The 20,557-nt window shown below is 39.9% G+C and overlaps 1 protein-coding gene across 2 annotated transcripts in view; it reads left to right on the top strand.

Moving 5' to 3' along the window:
• Nucleotides 1–1,900: 1,900 nt before the first annotated feature.
• Nucleotides 1,901–20,557, top strand: part of si:dkey-262k9.2 — a 43,295-nt gene continuing 24,638 nt past the window's right edge. The window contains exons 1-2 of one of the 2 annotated variants that reach the window (XM_037546440.1): nucleotides 1,901–2,016; nucleotides 18,681–18,723. The gene's annotated coding sequence lies outside the window, so the exon portion shown is untranslated. Of the gene's footprint in view, nucleotides 2,017–5,033; nucleotides 5,074–18,680; nucleotides 18,724–20,557 lie in introns of those variants that run through there. The other variant, XM_037546441.1, reaches the window with a different exon arrangement.

Below are 20,557 nucleotides of genomic sequence, written 5' to 3'. Positions count from 1 at the left end.
GAAAAAGAAATACTGACATACTGACTTATATGTCCAGTCATCGACTAGTTTGATCAATTTTAGCATGTAATTTTATCTCTTCTTTGCTAGAGGGGTTGCTCTCCTCTAATTTTGCTCTTCAAGAGTCCACAGAATCAGATTATAGGATTCAGTTTGAGGGAAATAACACATCAAGTGATACATTTTACATTCTTCTTTGAAAAACTTGTGGTTTTTCACTGTGTTTGTGATCATTGGCTGTGTTTATGTGCAAAGATTTTTGCCAATCCGATTGAATACAAATACAGATTCAGACTGAGGTGTTTATTCTCACTCTATTCAACAGTCTGATAAATCTTTGTTTACAAGTCTCAATCTTTTCAGTCATTTTGATATTTTCATGATGCCTCCATCCCAGTATTAACACAGTACCTCCACCATGTTGACACTATGCAGGCACTGTGATAGCTTTGGCCAGGTCTAGGCCAAACATGCTGAACCTTATCTGATCCAAACAGGCTAATCTGAGTTTAATCTGACCAGAGGATGTTCTTTTGTGAGGCTTAGTCATGCATTTTTGTGCTTGTTTGTAACAGTTTTCTTCTCCAATGCCATCTGTGTAGGTTGACTTTAGGCAAGGTCTGGTACACTGTCTGGGTATTCACTGAGAGGCCCATGACTGAAGATAAATCTTGTGCTAAACTGGCAGCACTGGCCCATCTGTTTTTCAGTGGAAGGTTGGGTAAATAGCCTAATGTGTACTTTGTCATCTTTCTAGGGTGCCTTTGGTTACTGTTGCTCTTTTGGTACTTCCTAAAAGCAGCTGCAGCTATGTTTAGGCTTATGGTTTACCAATGTTCTTGCACCCATTTCCCATGTGAAATTTTGCTATCTGGTTTCTTTCAAACAATACTTTGCCATGAGGAGTTGTGACAGATTGCACACAGCCCATGAAATATATATTAAAATTTATTTAAACAATGAAACAATTCTAGCCCCATTTTACCCTGTTCTTCAGTGGTCAGGACCCCACATGGACCCTGACAGAGCAGGTACTATTTGGGTGGTGGATCATTCTCAGCACTGCAGTAACACTGATGTGGTGGTGGTGTGTTAGTGTGTGTTGCACTGGTCTGAGTGGATCAGACACAGCAGTGCTGCTGGATTTTTAAACACCTCAGTGTTTCTGCTGGACTGAGAATCATCCACCAACCAAACATATCCAGCCAACAGCGTCCTGTGGGCAGCATCCTGTGGCCACTGATGAAGGACTAGAGGAAGACCAACACAAACTGTGCAGCAGCAGATGAGCTATCGTCTCTGACTGTACATCTACAAGGTGAACCGACAAGGTAGGAGTGTCTAATACAGTGAACAGTGGGCGGACACAGTGTTTAAAAACTCCAGCAGCACCGCTGTGTCTGATCCACTCAGACCAGCATAACACACACTAACACACCACCACCACCACATCAGTGTTACTGCAGTGCTGAGAATGATCCACTACACAAATATTACCTGCTCTGGGAGGGTCCATGGTTGTCCTGATACAGCAGGTGAAGCTGATAAAATGGACAATGAGCATAGAAGCAAGGAGGTGGTCATAATGCTATGCCTGATACACACACACACTCTCACACACACACACACATATATATATATACACACACACACACGTTTTTTATATATATATATACATATATACACATATATATACATATATACACACATTATATATATATATATATATGTAACATGCTATATAATAAAGCTTTGTATTGTGTAACACAAGCATTTTATTATGTCATGCGTTACAGTCAGCAAACTGCAGGTGAAACAAGGTGTCAAATTTCGTGTGGAATGACAGCCAATGAGACGTCCACACCGCCCCGCTGTGAGGTCCTGTCTGAACAGTCCAGGCATTAAGACTGCCAGGAAGTTCACAAGAGTTTCACAAAGGATCTCCAGTGAGTTAGAGAGAGCGAGGCATACTGTACTAGTTCATCCTGCGCAGCTACCAAAAGCGGCTATAATCTGGTGAGTAGATTTTGTTTCCTTCTCATCTTCTTTATTAACACTAAGAGTGTTATTCCGACTGAAAAGACACTGAGCTTTTAAACCCATTAAGTCACTTTTACAATAAGACAAAAAGCTTGAAAATGATTTCTTGCGAAGTTTATGAAAGGATTAAGTGTTTTATTATGGATTATAGAGAAAAGCACCACAGAATGTGTTTAAATTGAATAGAATGTGCAAAGAACTTGATGCAGGATCAGAAAGTACATGGAGCTGGAACCTGTTCATTGCAGCTGTCATTAAACTGCATGTAAGAGAACTACACTAACCAAAAGCCTTTTCATTGATCTTGACTAAATGAAAGTAATTATGACACAAAGGACAACAGATGCCAGAGGAGCGGTACACTGATGCAGGATGAGATTTAAGTATAAGCGTTCAACATTTGGTGACACCACCTGACGCTACACCACTTACAGGGGCGTAAAGCAAGTCTTTTCACTGTTGTAAGAGCAGAAAACTGTTGCAACTGAAGAAAAGCTGAGGGCGGTCTGAAGAGGCAGAGTAATTTCAGAACCTTTTTGGGTAGAAGTATCAGTATGACTTCGCTAGCATTCAGTTGTCAGTTTGACCCATAAAATACCCTGAGAAGTGCAAACAGGGCAAAGCACTCTTAAGATATTTAAGATGAAAAGAGAGAGAAGTTTGAGGAGTCTTAAGACTTCAGTTCCAAAAAGGCACCTTAATGACTGCAAAAAAAAGCTCAAGAAATTTAGCAGTAAAGCAACAGACGTTGATGAGTTGTTTACAAGGAAGCTGAAAAAATCAGGACTGTGTATTGGGTGCACTTTCTATGGCCAGTCTTTGGCTAGAATCCCATTTTTAACATTGTTTAGCCATCTGTAAAGCTGCTTTAACCTCCTCCCATGTGTACATCTTGTGGGAAAGCAAACTGTTGAAAAAGAAGGAGAAAAAATGGATTTCAAAAGTGCTGCAACAGATGAAGCTAATACTTCAATATACTGCAAATTTATACTATTTCAGAGCAAGTGTTGAACTCACAGAGAGAGAGAATTCCAAGCCTTTGAGTTAATTAGGAGTGAAACTGCTGAAAGGTGTTCAGGAGGCAGAGTGAATGGATACTATTTACAGTCACACTAATCAGTCCTACCTACAGCACAGAGCCTCACAGACTTGCATTAAACAGAACTGACATCAGTATAGAACCTTGCGCTTTCTATGGACTGATCATGGTTAATGGAACTCCACAGATTTTTTTCAATCCAAAAATCAATACTTGAGGTTTAAACAGTCATTCAGAGTGGCTTGATGTGAAATTTTTTGTAGAGAAACTAATCGACTCAAAGTTCTTTAAAGTAGTGGTGATAGGAACCAGAGGTACCACTGAATACAACACTAATTTTCATTAATTAACTTCTTATTTATTATCCAAAACTACCAGTGAATCTATGTGTGCCTCCTAAGTGTTTATATGTAAAGTTGATTGTAAAATAGTGATAAATATACTCTATTTTGCCTATTTTGTACCTCCCCACCATTAATGTTCTCAACTTAGACCAAACCTGTGGAAACTCAAAACTATCATAAAACAATGTCTGAAACATTAGGATGCGTTCATAACCATCTCATGTCATACTTTCGGTGAGGGAGCTTTTAGAAGCGTTAATCCCTCAACATTCCAGGCTTTTTACATACTAAGGCTTATTCTTTAGTAACTACAGGGACTTCAGTGCAAACTGGATAAGCTATTCTTAGGTTATAGAAGTGTGTAATAAAACTTTAGGTCTGCTGGTCAGCCCTGACCATTTCAAGTCAAGTCAAGAGGCTTTTATTGTCATTACGTCTATGTACACAAGTACATAAGTACACAGTAGAGTGAAATTACGTTCCTCCAGGAACAACACGGTGCAACAAAAACAGAAATTGCGAATGTGCAGACATAGTGTGCAAAACAAAATACTTAGATACAGTAAATAGACAGTGCAGCACCGACACAGCACACATTTCAGGACATGGGTAGTGGGAATAAGGTGCAGAGTTATTTAACATGCTGTGCTGCATGAACAGTCAGATGATCGACATAAACACAGGAGTTACTGAGGTAAACACACAGTTGGCAGCAATGTTCCAGACAGAGCATCAAAAGAGGTGAGTGTGTAGAGTTTGGGGGTGGGGGGTATTAGATCAGTCCTTGTAAGTTTAAAAACCTGATTGCTTTAGGAACAAAGCTGTTGCAGAGTCTGGCAGTGGTGGCACGGATGCTCCGGTACCTTCTGCCAGACGGCAGCAGTGAAAAAAGTCTGTGCAAGGGATGGACGGGGTCGTCCACAATGTTAGTGGCTTTCCGTATACAACATTTGGTGTAGATGTCCATGATGGAGGGGAGAGAGACCCAGATAATCTTCTCAGGGTTAAATGATATAAATAAAGGATCTTCTTGAGGGGTTAAATGAGTTTAAGAGGCCATCAGCAAATTCAAATTCTTAGAATGGATCACCAGTGAGACATTCAGTTCACTAAGTTTAGTAAAACCACACATCCAAGCCAAGAACCTACCTAAGCAGTTAAAGTCTTCGGACCTTTGGTGCCTATCACCACTACTGTGAAGAATTCTGACTTGGTAAGTTCATACAGAATAGAGAATTTCATATCAAATGGCTCTGTTTTTTTTTTTTGACCGTTTATTTTTGCAAGAATTCTGAGAATTCATTCTTAAATGGGTTGTGACCACAGATCAACAAGGTCAGAATTCAGTGGAAGCATGTATACAGGCTTTTTTTTTTTTTACCTTGTATCAGCTCTTCCCTCAAGAAATAGCGTGACTTATGCAACATTTGAAGACGCCGCTTGACGTGCCTCCAGCCTAAGAAGAACTAAGGTGCTTTCCAGAGAAAAAGTGCACCTAGACAAAATCTGCCTCGCGAGACCTTTTTTGTTCTTCTCTGGTGTGTGAATCCCCTTCATGTTCTTGCTCTGTGCACTTTTAAGAGAAGTTAGCTCACTTCCTGTTCCCTTCACTCACTGCAGCACTGCTCCGCTTATTTGAGTCTACTCCACGTGAGTCCTCACAACTTTTTCTTATCGTTTTAACCTATTTCTGTTTTAGCTTGTGCCTTTTCTCAGTCAAACAGCCTTTGTTAAGTTAGTTTCTAAAATCTGACTGGTGGATTTCTGTCTACTGTTAAAAAGGCTACTCACCTTCAGCATCTTCAGGTCATTTTGGAAGCTGATTTGAACTGACTGGGGCTGGTAGTCATTGAGTCTTAACACTAAGCTAAAATTTCATCAGGTTGTTTGCATAAGCTTGGCCATATCTTCCCCAAGCGTGTTATTTATGCTGAAGTCATGGTGTCCACAAGACGTCACCTTTTGTTTTTAAGGAGCGCTGGCTTAACTACAGTAGAAATAACATGGTTGTGTGAAGGTGCTTAGCCACAGTAGAAATAACATGGTTGTATGCTATTTTGAAAGCTCAGATGTGACTACAGGTCTTTACTTTGCCATAAATAGATGACAGTGCTTATCAGTAAGAACAACATGGTTGCGTGTTATTTTAAGAGCCGCAGGGCTTCATTGTGGTGTAAACACATGACAGTTGTATTGCACATTATTGCTGCTGGTTGTCTACAGATGAAAGCTGTACTAGTGAATTTTGGACTATGTAGACAAGGTTACAGTGTCATGTTGTTCTGTCTGAAAAACTGTGATGCTTCTCCCTGAAAGAATGTGCTAAACAACAACATATTTTTGTGTTGTGCTGTTACATGTATTACCTTCAACAATTAAAATGTTTAATAAGCCTCTTGTGGCTTTTTTGTTTTAAGTTACTGCGAATTTATCACTGGAAAGGTGTTTTAGGCACCCTAAAAATTTCCTTCCCTGTGATGAAATCGCAGTAACGCACAGCCTTCAGTTGCTTATTGATCTTATAAAATGGCAGCCAACATGTAATATGATTAAATACACACTTTTCCAGAAAATAATTTGTTATTGTTAATAATAATTGACATCAACAAGTAATCTGCCAAGAAATAGTAGTTCTCATTGCTAAGCAACTATGGGCCGCGTAATGAGTAGAGCGTTCGGTTGACCATTGCTATATATTACGCACATTTCATGGATTTTGAAAATTTTGTCATATAAAAATGGACAAATGATAACACAGCATTGTTTAATGAAAAAACATTTTCTTTATAAGTACTTTTGGTCACCAAATCACCACCAAATAACCATTTAGCACCAATCCAGTGGTACCCTCTTCTCGTGCTGGGCCTGAATCTCAAACTCCCTACTCCCTACATAGTGCACTACACAGGAATTACAGACTAGATCCTGCAGCCTAACAGTGCAAATTATAACGAAGAAACAGTCATTTGGGATTCAGACACATCCACACTCAATAGATTATGCAGTATTTTGCTGTAGAGGCTAGAATTTCTAAACTTTCACAGCTAGCACACTATTTAAGGAGTATGGAGCTGTTTGGGATTCAGCCTGGGTTTGACGCGATTTCTGACTGAAACATGAAACATTTAAAGTGTGTCATCCATCCAAATGATGTTTTTAGGCTTTTATTCTGCTGTTTTACAGTTAATCATACAAGTACTTTAATTCAAGCCTGTGATATTAATGCTGGAGTTGTTTAGGCTGTTGGCTCCTTTAGCAAGTTAGCTAGCTGGCCAGCCTAGTCCTAGTAAAGAACATAAGTTGTCAGCCCCTCAGTTTAAGCAAAAAAAAAAAAAAAAGTTTTCTTAGTTCATCAATATATGCGGTGGTCTATGTGAGCACATGAGAGTCAATGATTATTCTAGTAACGGCACAAGGGTTTTTCATGCCGCGTGCAGTAATATACTTATATGCATATCAGTTGTTGTAAGGCAGTTATTGGCGTGTGTGTATCTTGGATTTTACAAATGTGGCTCAGCCAATCAGATTAGAGGACATAACCTGTACATTTTATAATTGCACTTAATCATGTTAGTTTGCTCTTATTTGACCCTAAAGTTTTTGTCATGGCTATATAACAAAATAAGCTTAATCTGAACTGTTACCTCTAATAATTCAGCTCAAAATTGAAAAAAAAAAATCACTTGAACCTAAAGTGGACATGAAAAGAAAGTGAACACAGATTTCATCACTGATATCTACTGAGAGTAACAGTGGCTGCATGTTCCAACTCCACCCCCAATTTAGGCCTCATACAGCAATGTTACATCCTCTTTCTGGAGCTGGATCTTTCTGCTTTGCTGCTGATTTATCCATTGTCATCCCACAAGCACTGTCCAGTGTTGTCTGCTGGAGGCGTACTCCAGTGTTAATGTTACTGATAGTAATAACTATGCCAAGTCAGTGATGTGTTTTGCTTGAAAATTACTTCAATGATAAACAAATTCACCATGGCAGTAGCAGGTTTTGTCAAGAGAATCATGAAGGAAATTGTCATTTGAAATGTGTATTTGAACAAGAGACGTAGAGTGAAGGAGTCATAGCCATATATGGTATAAGCAGCGGGGCTTTAGCAACTATGGATGCTTCAAAAGGTCAAGCTAGGAAAGTGCAAAGTCAACATGTTAGTAACATGTTTATTTGAGATAAAAGTTTTTTTTTTTGACTGCAGTAACACATTTATGCTAAAAGTAACAGTCAATGCTGACCTTATGTAGACATATTAAGGTGTCAAGATCAAAGAAGAACTCTCTAAAAATTAAAAGTGTCAAAATGGGTCCCTTGGCTATGGATAGCACTACAGATTGTGTCAGTAAATGTAAATGAGATGCATGAGTGTGAAGAACCTTTTTACAGTTAAAAAACACCATATATTGTAAGGGTCTATATAGGGATGCGCCGCTGTGGAAATTGTGGCCTGAAATCAGTTATTTTTTATGTACATATCTGCTAATGCTGATACATAAACATACAAAATGTAGGACATTTCGAGAGGAACTACATGTTGGATTAGCATTACAGAGGAAGGGAAGGTAACTCTCACTTATTAATTTGGTCCCTCTTTATATTAAGTGTCTCTAATAACTGTGTCGTTACATGTGAATAACATATGCAACAGCACTGTAACTAATAATGATTTAGTCACTATTACAGATCTATAATATATATATATATATATGAGCATATTCGCTCTTATGTAATTACACAATGGTAATAGTGTAAGTGTAATTACATTGTGATCACTGGAACAGCAGTTTTTTTTTCTGACGTTTTTTCAGCAGTAAAAGGAAGTATGTAATAACTTACATTAAGACATTACTTACACTGTATCTTACACTAGCTAAATTTTACATTTTACAAATTTGAACACAATGACCCAGCATTGCGCAAACAATCTGCTTTTCTGGAGTCCAATAATTACGTCCACAAATATTGGTTTGAAATTTCAGTCAAATCTGAATATTGCCCTATGCTGAAATTTCTTTTTAAAGCAAATGTCTGATACTACTGATACTGAAATTATTCTAATATTATTGTGCATCCTTAGTTCTACTGCAATTGAAATGTTTTTGCCTGAAATGCCCAAGCCAAAAACAATTTAGAACTTTTTTTGCTGTGAAGAAAATGTTTTATTTGATTACATAAAGCAGATAATACACTGCTTGTTTTGGCTCACAGTGAACATTGTTGTATAAATATTTTATGTAATCCCAGTCACAACTGGCTTAAGTATATGAGGCTTCAGATACAGTGAGTCGCTTACCTTAAAAAAAAGAGTTACCATAAAGGACTAATAATGACACCCAGCTTATGTATTCGCCTGTCTGTTTATGCTAATAAGTGGCTGAGTAATACCAGGCATGCGTGCATATTCAAATGCATATTCAACTTAGATGTTCATTTCTGTTGGTTTCATGCATGGATCTTTAAGGAGGGACTGCAATGTGGGTTAAATGTAGTTCTTGCAGTTACACACCTACCATGACCCACCAAAAGCTTAATGATTAGCTAACAGGGATGTTTGTGACCATGGGCTGTTCTATCTTTGAATCCCCAGTTTCCTCTTGTTCTTCATTGCAGCATTCTGGCTTCAAAATATACACAGACATGGTCTGCAAACCACAGTTGCGTCAGTTTTACGCAGTCATCATTTCACTGTTGTCAGTCTTGTAGACTTGCTCTTAGTGCTGTGGTTTTCTTGGCTGCTCAGCCGTCTCATTGTCTGTCTGATGCTTCTCACTTCTTTAAAAGTTGCAATTCCGCCTTAACACCCGATCCACTTTTTCTTTGTCATGGGTTGCGGCCAGCCATTGACAGGAAAGTGACATCCCTGAGATGAGAGAATAATATTTAAATATTGCTTATCTGAACATTTCCATATCCTCTTTCACATTTGGCTAGCAAGAAGTTGGCCCCAGTTTCTGTGTTAGGGATTTTTTCAGTTGCACAGTTTAGTTTCTAATACACGAGCTTTTAAAGGTGATGAGTTGAGAGTGACTGTGCCGCTTGTGACGCAACACTTTTATAAGTTAAAGTAAAGAAAAATGTCTCAGAATTAGCTTCTACACATACAAACAATGAGCCAAATCAAATACTCAAATGTGGACCTAGCGCTGACCTAATTGTATCCACCTGTACCGCTTCCAGCCTCACACCACATAACATGACATAAAGCGTCATCCTGGCCATGCATTGCAGTTGTATGAAGTAGATTTGACCACTTATGCAAAAAGAAAAAAAAATCTAGCATATAGATAAAGAGGATCAATGGAACTATGGCATCAAAAGCACCAGCTTGGCAACATTAAACTAGGTCAATATTGTTGATTAAATCAATATCTTGATACTTTAAAAAAGAAATCTCAGTTTGTCATGGTATCAGATGACATTTAACTTTGCAACACTTCTCTGAAAATTTCACAAAAAGAGACCTTAAAGAGCATCATAAACGCTTTCTAGAGCACGCTACTTCTTCATTAAAAAATTCCTTCAAAGCAATCCAAAGCACTCAACAAATGGCATGCACAGCAGTTAAGTTTTTGTAATCTATCAATGCTGCTAATACTGTAAATTCAGCACTGTTGGGATAGTTTTCTATTACTATACACTAGAATAAACTACAGGGAGATTCACTTGAAAGGCCCCAAATATTCTGTTTTAACTCCTGTTAACTGAATGAAACAGTCTGACCCAAAAAAACATACTACATACCTTGACATGTATGTGTAGTCAACTGCATTACATGCGATTTCTGCCAGACACATTTCGACAGAGCGCTCCATGTTCCTGAATGTATCATGATTGCTGGTGCCAGACACTGGTCTTTATTATTTCTAAAACTGCTAATTTCCTGGGATTTCCATGTACAACAGTCATACTCTGAAGGGAACGTTAAAGAAAAAACACCCAGTGAGCAGCAGTTCTACAATTGGAAATGGCTTGTTGATTACAGAGGTCAACAGAAAAAGGCCAGACTTGTTCGAGCTGACAGAAAGGCTATAATAACTCTGTACAACTGTACAATTGTGGTACAAACATCATACCTTGAGGTGCATGGGCTACAACAGCAGAAGATCATGTCAGGCTGTACTTCTGCCAGTCAAAAACAGAAAGCTGAGAGTTCAGTGTGTATAGGCTCAGACAATTGAAGCCTGGAAAGACAGTCTGATCTGATGACACAAGTGGAAGGTTTGGAATTTGGCACCAGCAGCATGAATCCATGGATCCAACCTGCCTTGTATCAACAGTCCAGGCTGGTGGAGGTGATGTAATGGTGTGGAGAGTGTTTTCTTTCTTTGCAAGTAATGATGTGGACAGTGTTTTCTTGATCCTTTTAATACCAATCAATCATCACTTGAATGCACTCCTTCATGATCACAATTTACCATCTCCTACTTCTACATGTCCAGCATGATAATGCACCATCACAAAGCAAAGTCATCACAAATTGGTTTTGTGGACAAAACAATGAGTTCAGTGTTCTTCAGGGGCTTTCAAAGTCACTGGATCTGAATCCATAACATGGTACGCAGTAGAACGGGAAATTTGCAGCATGAAATTACAGGAATTGCAGATTCTTAAAGGATTCTTAAAGGAATGTTCCAGCATCTTCTGGAATCCATGCAACAAAAATTGAGGCTGTTTTGAAAGTCAAAGGAGACCCTATCAAGTATTAGTATAGTGTTCCTCATAAAGTGCTCAACATTATGATCTCCTACCTTATATGCTGTTGGCACTCCACTGGAAGGACTCTGCAAGGCCTTTGAAAGTGCTCTGTGATATCTGGTATCAAGACATTAGCAGTAGATCCTTTAAATCCTGTAAGTTGCAAGGTAGCGCTACCACAGATTGGACTTGTTCCAGCACATCCCACAGAATTTGGAGGCCATGGCAACACCTTGAGCTGTACATCATGTTCCTCAGATGTTTCCCAAACAATGTGTGCAGGGTGGTACGGTGCATTAGCCTGTTAAAAGAGATCACTGCTGTTGGGGAATACCATTGCTATGTTTAGATGGGTAACTTGTGTCAAGTTGATGTCCAAATAAATGGACGTTGATATGTGTTGTAGTTATGAGATAATTAATGTTATTCACTTCATTTGTGAGTGGTCAAAATGTTTTGGCACTTTAGTGTATAGTGGTCAAATGACATGTTTTGCTGATTTAAGTACATGTCGTCTACAGAGAAGACACTTCTACACACTTTAATGCACAATTATTGCTTATTTGTAGAATTTGCCCAGTATAGGCAGTGTATATGGTCAATTAAATGACCTCAGTTGCTCAGTTATAACTTCCAACCACTTAATATCTCTTAGTATTAAAAAAGCTGTTTTTCTTTAAGTTGCCTTTGCTTATTCTTTTAATTTAGCCAGTATAGACAGTGTAAATGGTCATTTAAATGACCTCAGTTGCTTGCTTTTACCTTTATACATCATTATTTCCAACCTCTCAATATCTCTTAGTATTAAATAGGCTGTTTTCAGTTACGTTGTCTTTAATACTGATATGTAAATGGTCTCTGATCTGGATGCCCTATTTTGTTCCCTGTTCAGAAAGCAGTCCGCACTGAAATATACTTATATGTAAATGGCTGTGGCTAAACTGCTGTATGCTGATATATGAAAATGTGTTGGTTTTGTCACACAAAACTATGAATTCAAAATGGCCCGTGGACTGGGGAGTGCATTTTGAAACTTCAACAATGGTTACATTGTCCTACTTTATTTCAAAATCATGAGATAAATTTCTATGATATGGTTGATAAAACCAGCATACAGACTTTGGGAAAATTCTTTCTGTTAGTTTTAGACACATCATTTAGGCTTGCACATCATGAGCAGATGGAGGCTCTGATGAGGAAGTTCAGTCTGAGGTTTTTAGAGGCTATGACCTGGAGCTATTGGCCTTTGGACTCAGGCCTATCTCTGCACAGGTCACAGACACTCATAACTGACTCAGACAGGGTAAACAGTCGAGATGGATTAATTTCCTTCTTCCCTGCATTAGCAGACTCTGAAAGAATGAACTCCGATTTGTCTCAGAGTTTACGCAGTTCACACTGTTCTCTTCCCTTGTTCACAATCAGTTCTATCATTTTTCCTCACTTCTGTAGTGCTCTGACCTGGCAGGGCACATGCTCTTTATCAGTGCATCTTCTGAAAAGAAGTGTTGCTCAACATATGTTTGTTTTCCTTAGCTTGCTCTGGTTGCTGTCATAGAGTCTATTGCAGATTTTTATCAGCTCCATATGCATCATGTGTTCAGAATCTCATGTTTGTGTATGTAGCTAGGAGAGCATGTGCACTTTGTTGGAAATCAGGAAAACAGCAGATAAACAGGTTTGACCAACAACAGAATGCTCCTGAATTCTGCCTAAAAGCTCTGTTTTATTTTTAGAAATGAAAGAACAAAACATTTTCTTTTTGGCTAGCAATGTTAAGATTAGGGTTCAATTTAGGCTTAGGCACAGATATACTACTCCAGAAACAGTGTTGTGCAAGAGACCCTTCATTTATCTAATTTCTGGTTAAAATGGCCTTTAAGTTCACATTATTCACGTTATAAGATCATCCACTGGCATAAATTAATTAAGATAAATTAATTACAAATCTTGACACTGGATATATATATATATATATATATATATATATATATATATATATATATATATATATATATATATATATATAATACACCAACAATACAAGACATGGTAGACCACCAAAGCTGGCCCCCAAATATTGAAAGAGTGATCAGTGCTATACACACATAGGACATATTATTAGGCCTACTTATACAGATACATAAAGACCTACATATAGAGATCTAAGTGACTTTAAAAGAGGGCTTGCTGTTGAGGCACAGGTGGCAGGAGCTTCAGTCACGAAAACTGCTCAACTGACTAGTGTTTCAACAGCAACAGTGACTAACATGAGATCTGCATTTCGAGCTATGGGAAATACATCTGAATGCGGGGTTGGAAGCTGTGGTCAAAAGTGTGTATCAGTGACTGTGGTGCTTCTTCATTAGTGCAGCATGTCAGAAAAAACAGAAGAGCAACTGTTGCTCAGGTGACTGAGAATGTCAGTGCAAGATGTGACCAGCACATATATAAAGTGGGAAGGGGCCCCTTTTATAATGCCTATGCTTTTGTACATTTACATTTACAGCATTTAGCAGACGCTCTTATCCAGAGCGACTTACAAGAAGTGCTTTGTCAATCTAGAGAAAGTATCTTTGCTAGTTACCAATAGCTTAGAGAAAAAGACAGTCCTGAGCTCAGATACTGCTAGAAACAAAAAGTCACTGTAGACACCGAGAGAAAAAGGAACACAGTTTAACACAGAACTCTGTGCCATTCAATGCAATACAATAAAATACAATACAATAAACTACAATACACAGTGCAGTACAATAAAATAAATGAGCATTGAATTATAAGCTGCACTTAAGTGCTGTGTAAAGAGACGTGTCTTCAGTCTGTGTTTGACAGCAAGAGACTCTGCTGTTCGGACAGCCAGTGGGAGTTCATTCCACCACCTGGGTGCCAGTACAGAGAACATTCTCGACGCTTGTCTTCTATGCGCCTTGAAGGTTGGCGGGTCAAGCCCAGCTGTAATTGAAGCTCGAAGGGCTAATGGTACAGTTCAAGATTTCACCATTTCACCAAATTTGATGCGTGCAGCTACAGGAAGCCAGTGAAGGGAACGCAGCAGTGGGGTGACGTGGCTGAACTTGGGCCTCGAGATGACAAGAGACTGCTCTAGCACCTGGGTGGCCTCTCGGGTGAGGAAGGGTCGGATCCTACGGATGTTGTAGAGGAGATATCTGCATGACCGAGTCAGGTTCACCATGTGAGTCGAGAACGATAACTGGCCATCCAGAGTCACACCAAGACTTCTTGCCTCTACAGATGGAACAATCAGAGAGTTTTCGAATGAGATGGCAAGATCATGATGAGGACCTGTAGTTGCAGGGATGAATATCAGCTCAGTCTTGCTGGGATTGAGCTTCAGCTGGTGAGCTGCCATCCATGAAGAGATGTCAGACAGACATGCCGAGATGCGATTGGAAACCTGTGTTTCAGAAGGTGAGAAAGAAAACATTAGTTGAGTGTCATCAGCATAACAGTGGTAAGAGAAGCCATGAGAAGATATTACATCACCAAGAGAGCTAGTGTAAAGAGAAAAGAGAAGAGGACCCAGGACTGAGCCTTGTGGGACAACAGTGGAGAGCCTGCATGGAGAGGATGTGAACCCTCTCCATGTTACCTGATAAGAGCGATCCTCCAGATAGGACTTGAACCACTTCCACGCATAGCCAGTAATTCCAAGATTGGTGAGGGTGTCCAGAAGGATCGTATGGTTGACTGTGTCAAAAGCTGCTGAGAGATCAAGAAGGATCAGGACAGACGACAATTTGGCTGATCTTGCAGATTGGAGGTTCTCGGTCACTGCGATGAGGGCAGTTTCTGTAGAGTGCACTGGTTTGAAGCCAGACTGGTTGGGGTTCTGGAGCTGGTTCTGTGTGAGAAAGAGAGAAAGTTGATTATAGACCGCACGTTCAAGCATTTTTGAAAGGAAAGAAAGAAGTAATACCGGTCTGTAGTTGTTGACATCATGGGTTTCTTCAAGATGGGAAGTATACATATATATATATATGGGGACAATTTATTTCAGTGTATGGCGTTTGACAAGCAGCAGCAGAGCAGCCTCTTGCAGAAAACAAAAAACAATAAATAATAAATAATCAAATAATGAACATGAAAGACAAATGGCTGAAAAAAGCATCGCATCAGTTCTTCTAATTGGGCTATGCTGTTGATTTATGGTTGATTTATAGTTTTGTGTTTCTTTCCTTAAGTATGAAGCTTCAGAGAGCTGTTGGCACTGTTGTACAAAAGAGGGAGCATTAGCGATAAGAGGGGGAAATTAGAGCTCCAAACAAGTGTGGAAACCAAAGAATAGAGCTAATTCAATTTGAATTCAAATCTACACTAACATATTAGCCAATTTGTGCAGTAACTCAGGCTTTGGGAGACACTGGACTCGCAGGCGGCAGGCTGTGCTGATAAATATTTCTAAATTGGTTCGGCTTATTATTTAACCCAGAGCAGCCCAGCTCTCCAAATTGGCTGAGCGGGGGGATTTTATTTGGGGTGCTGAGGTTATTGGTGGTGGAAAATTTGCTGCTGCACTCCAGTCTGGAATTGTATTTACTCTGAAGCAGGCACTGCGTCGCCTGATTAGTGCGTTAAATGAGGGAATCTCGCTCTTCATGATGACCCGAAGAGAGCATGGAAATTCTGAATTAGAGTGCCAGTTAGCACACTCTCTCTCTCTCTCTCTCTCTCTCTGTCTTCCTCTCTCTGTCTCCCTCTCTCTCTCCCTCTCTCTCTCTCTCTCTCTCTCTCTCTCTCTCTCTCTCTCTCCCTATCTCTCTCTCTGTCTTCCTCTCTCTGTCTCCCTCTCTCTCTCACTTTCTCTCTCTCTCTCTCTCTCTCTCTCTCTGTCTTCCTCTCTCTGTCTCTCTCCCTCTCTCTCTCTCTTCCTATCTCTCTCTCTGTCTCTCTCTCTCTCTCTCTCTCTCTCTCTCTCTCTCCCTCTCTCTCTGTCTTCCTCTCTCTCTTTCCCTCTCTCTCTCTCTCCCTCTCTCTCACTCTCTCTCTTTCTTTCTCTCTCTCTCACTCTCTCTTCCTCTCTCTGTCTCCCTCTCTCTCACTTTCTCTCTCTCTCTCTCTCTCTCTCTCTCTCTCTCTCTGTCTTCCTCTCTCTGTCTCTCTGCCTCTCTCTCGCTCTCACTGTTTCTCTCTTTCTCTATCTCTCTCTGTCTCTTTGTCGCTCTCTGTCTCTCTTCATCTCTCTCTCTCTCTCTCTCTCCCTGTCTGTCTCTCTCTGTCTCTCTCTGTCTCTGTCTCTCTCTATCTCTGTCTCCCCCTCCTCTCTCTTGCTCTGCTTTCCTTATTTTCATTTTACTTTCTTGCTTTACTCTCATTCTCTCCTGCTGTACCTCTGTTTTCTCTACTTTCTCCTAGCGCTCTCATTTCTTTTTCTTTCTTTTCTTCTATCTCTAATTTGGCCACTGTTTTTTTCACCCTTATGACTCTCCACTTCTCCTATCACCTTAACACTCTCTCTCTCTGTTTCCCTCTCTTTCTTGTTTTCTTATCACCCTCGCTCTTTGTTTCTGCCCCTTTTCTTCTTCTTTTCCTATCACTCATTTTACTTCTTTCTCTCTATCTCTTCCTTATATTCCTGTCACTCTCTCATTTTTCTATCTGCTTCTCTCTTTACTTTCCTCTCTCATCTTTCTTTCTTCTTTTCCTATCATTCTCTCTCTCTCTCTCTCTCTCTCTCTCTCTCTCTCTCTCTCTCTCTCTCTCTCACACACACACATCTCTGTGGAGAGTCAGCATGTTGATCTAATCGGTATGATGAAATGGCAGATTGACTAAGACATAAACCAGATTAGACCAGAACTGATTACTTTAATACAGTCCCTGCATGATGTGGTGTATTTTACTGTTCCTGCATGCAAACCTTGCATCTCAAACACGCTTTTACTTTATAACATAACTTTTAAACACTAGTTACTCTTTGCAGTGTGTTAAAATATCACAAATATTACTTTTAAATACTTACTATTACTTACTACTATTATGACTACATATCAATATAATGAACAGACCAACAGAAATGATCTGAGGTGATTTGAGGAAATGATTTGAGGTTTTGTTCTGACAGTGATGATATGCAGAATTGTTAACGATGTAAAAGTCTCATCATATCACAAAGCTCCTTTTTCCATATAATGGCCGGTTGAATCTGACTGAACTGACCGGTTGAATCTGAATTTGTCTATCTAGAGAAAGTATCTTTGTTAGTTACCAGTAGGTTAGAGAGAAAGATGGTCCTGAGCTCAGATACTGCTAGAAACAAAAGTCACTGTAGATACAGAGAGAAAAGGAACAGAGATAAACACAAAACAGTGCAACACAATACAACACACTACAGTACACTACAATACACTACACTACAGTACAATACACTACAATACAATACAGTACGATACACTACACTACAGTAAACTACAATACATAAGTGCAGTACAATACATGACAGTCAATACTTAATTCAGTGCTCATTTAAGTGCTGTGTAAAGAGACGTGTCTTCAGTCTGTGTTTGAAGGCTATGAGAGACTCTGCTGTTCGGACAGCCAGTGGGAGTTCTTTCCACCACCTGGGTACCAGTACAGAGAACATTCTCAACGCTTGTCTTCCACATGCCTTGAAGGATGGCTGGTCAAGCTGAGCTGTACTCGAAGCTCGAAGGGCTCGAGATTTCGCCATTGCCGTCAAATAGGTAGCGGCTGGTCCATTTTTGGCTTTGTAGGCGAGCATCAGGGTGAAGGGAGCGCAGCAGTGGGGTGACCTGGCTGAACGCATTCTGTCTGTCATTCAGTCTGATGAAGAGTTATTGTTGAGCATACAGTCTTGTTTTATTATATGTAATTATATTTTAATAGTATAGCAAAGCAACAGTAAGAAAGGTTAAACCATCAACGTGTTTGTTGAAAAATGAGTAAATGAAAAGTCACTTTTGCTTGAACTCTTTTGGACCAGAACTTCAAGTGTATTGCAGTCAGGACTTGGCCATTTAAAATGTTTTGTACGTTTAATTTCCTTGTACAGCTTTTTGATTGATTGCAATTGATTGGTTGAACTGGTCAATGATTTAAAGCATTCCAAGCCCTGGTTCAGAGAAGCAAGCCCACATCATTACACCCCCACCGCCATGCTTCATAGCTGGGATGAGTTTTCATATTGCTTTCTCCAAACATAATGCTGCGCATCAGGAATTTCAAATTTCGTATCAGATGTCCACACTTGTTTCAGAATGCTTTGTGTCATCTTGGATAGCTTTAGCAAACTTGAGATGGGTGGCATGTTGTTTTTGGACACCGTTGCTACCTTTGTGCTAACCTCCCATGAACACTGCTCTTGTTATCTTGTATTTTCGATAGGCTTGTGAACACAATTGCAGGATATGTCAGCAGATCCTTTTCCTTGACCCTATGGTTATTTGTCACTGTGTATAGATTGTATGTACCCTTGAAGTGAGTTTTTTTATTTTCATCACTCCTAGATAGTGAAGCAATTGCCGTGAACAACAATGGCAGTCTAACTTAACCTTGTTATTTCTTTTACATTGCAGGCATAGGAAACCTTCTGGACCACAGAGAGAACCAGTGGATTAGGTGTGTACAAACAAACCAATTTTATTATTTGTTCATAAAGACATAAGGCTGAAATTTATAGCTTGATGGCTGGAAAGCCAGGGCCATGTGTAAGTTATCCACGGCTTTGGCTGACAAGGCCTACACATAGTGCTGGAATGGGCATGAGTTGCACTTGGAAGGGGGAAAAAAAAAGTTTTCCAATTTTCTGTTCACTTAAATCTACACTATGGTACAATTAGCATTTTACTCAAGGGAATACAGGTAACGGATGCTCATCAGTTGTTTTTCTCTTCCCATAATCCCCCTATCAGTCAGTTTATAACCTTGGTTGCTCGCCAAAAGGCCCAACTACACCCCTCCCAACTAGCCAACAAATACATCCCTTGTATGGAGGAAGGAATAATCTGTACTGGTTGTCCTTCCATCTAGTAAAAAAAAAAAATAAAAAAAATAATAATACAAAACAGGAACTGAGACAAAAGTACGGGTGGGGGGCCTTTTTTGTTATTTGAGCAGTTTCTGGGAAGTCATCATTCTAGCAACCATTGAGTAAGTCATCGGCCGAGATTCCACTGGTTAGTCTTAGAGGGGCACCTCATTAATGCTTAGGAGCTGTAGATCTCTGTCCTGACTGTCCTAGTCTCATTGCAGTCGCTCTGCTTCAGTTGGCAGCACTGACCTTAAAGATAGAGTCAGCGATTCTGGAGAAAGATTGTTGATATTTGAGCTCAACTGCAAAACAAAAACACCCTTCCCTTCAGTGCTCCTTCAGAAACTTGGCCCCCAAATTCATGGGCAAACGACACTGGGCTAGCAAAGCTGTGTTTTCATGGACATAAAACTCTTTGCATATGTTGTACAGACCAATACCATGATATAATGTTAGGCCAAACAACAGCACAGCAAGTAATACAATTCATGCTAGCTAAGTTGTGGGTGAGCAAACTATCACTATAATTGCTGCTGCAAAGGTGACCAGTTGGGCTTAGCTATCACGATTAGTAGGTCATAATTGTGTAATAAAGCTTTGGGCCCACTGGTGGGCCCTGGGGGTGTAACGACTTGTCGTGCAGAAACAAAGCAATCTCCTCCCTTTTCATGAAGTTCAACTCTTGAATGGTGCAGCACTTGCAGTGCCACAGGCACTAGAATGTAACTGCTGCACCATTTAAGGTGGGACAGGAAAATTCGAACAAGAAGCTGGCGAACAGGAAGCCAACGTCAACCTCATCAACTCTCCACTATTGAAACACCTCACTGATGTTAACACGACTCTTTGTCCTTGCCTGATCTAAGTCTCAATCTTTTTTCTTCAGATCTTCTCCTCTTTAGCTGTTTCTCAGCCATCTCTCCGTCTTGACAATGTGTAAGGTTCAGCATGTAGCATGTGTCAAATTTAAAGTCTCTCCATCTCCCCTTCCCCCTGGCCTATGCATGAGCATGAATGCCCCCTGTTGCTGATCGGCTGGAGCAGTGTTTTGTTGTTTGGTCTAAATCACTTTGGTTTTGTCTTTGGTTTATAGAGCCAGGACTGTATATGAAAACTGGATGTATTTCCAACAAAAAGACTGCCAGTGGACTGTGAGCAGATATTTGCTGAATTTGACAAAAAGCATGGATTAACATCACTTGCTGGACTTTAAATTAGTGTCGCTGAAAAGGGGAAGCAACACAAACTCAGAGAAAGCCAATAACATGCCTTCAGTTAATACTTGCAAGCATTTTCATTCACCAAAATCTAGTCCAGCTTTCCCTCTATACTGCTGCTCATGTAGCTGGACCTTCTCCGCTTCCTGGTTGTGCATCAAAGAACTCCTACCCCTGGCTCTCTCTGCAGGTTTACTGATTGCAG

Source organism: Pygocentrus nattereri, chromosome 17, assembly GCF_015220715.1.
Source record: "Pygocentrus nattereri isolate fPygNat1 chromosome 17, fPygNat1.pri, whole genome shotgun sequence".
In the NCBI taxonomy this organism is placed as follows: Eukaryota; Metazoa; Chordata; class Actinopteri; order Characiformes; family Serrasalmidae; genus Pygocentrus; species Pygocentrus nattereri.
Note: the sequence above shows the minus strand (reverse complement) of the source record. Positions and strands in the feature narration are given on the sequence as shown.